The sequence below is a fragment of the Electrona antarctica genome, assembly GCF_951216825.1.
Source record: "Electrona antarctica genome assembly, chromosome: 10".
Lineage (NCBI taxonomy): Eukaryota > Metazoa > Chordata > Actinopteri > Myctophiformes > Myctophidae > Electrona > Electrona antarctica.
The window spans coordinates 37,194,487-37,195,082 of record NC_136791.1 but is presented as its reverse complement, the minus strand read 5'-3'; the positions used below and the strand labels follow the sequence as shown (position 1 = coordinate 37,195,082).

The window sequence follows — 596 nt, the reverse complement described above, 5'->3', positions numbered from 1 at the left end:
GTATTTTTTCTTGTTTAACCCACAGAAGTGCCATTAACACTAAATTTACTGTGGAAAGACATCAGGTTTGCATAGATTCATTTGTTTTGTTTTTTGTTTTGTTTTGTTCTATTGGTCAAGATGAAGATGATGCTCTGTTCTGTGGGAATTTGGAAAGTACACAACTACCTGTGCCATAAATAATTCTAGAAATTATTACATAATCTCTCAACTGTTGCTTGACCATTTGTCAAATATGCACAAATAATAAAATAAAATAAAAGACTAATGATGTATATTTTAGGGAAATGATTAGGCCTACGGTGGTTATAAAATATGCATGTATACAAAAATACTTGCACTTACTGCTTTTGGAAGAAAGCTTTAGAAAACGCACTACTGCATGAAACATGTTTCTAAATTCTGTTTCTAAATGCTATGAGCTTTCGACATAAAAAAATAGTATGTCATTTTTCATGATTTTCAACTATGAAAAAAGAAATAGATGGAAATCATAAAAACAACATAGTAGGCTATGTCGTTTTTGACGATGACGTTTTGTTTTAATGAAAAACCTGAAAAACAACATTCTATAGGCCTAGTACACGCGTGGGCAA

At 31.0% G+C, this 596-nt stretch overlaps 1 protein-coding gene across 6 annotated transcripts in view; it reads left to right on the top strand.

Moving 5' to 3' along the window:
• piezo1 (piezo type mechanosensitive ion channel component 1 (Er blood group)) overlaps positions 1 to 277 on the top strand; it is a 96,110-nt gene extending 95,833 nt beyond the window's left edge. For all 6 annotated transcript variants that reach the window (XM_079513345.1, XM_079513342.1, XM_079513343.1 and 3 more), the window contains exon 55: positions 1 to 277. This exon is cut by the window's left edge and continues 1,811 nt beyond it. The gene's annotated coding sequence lies outside the window, so the exon portion shown is untranslated.
• Positions 278 to 596: the final 319 nt, after the last annotated feature.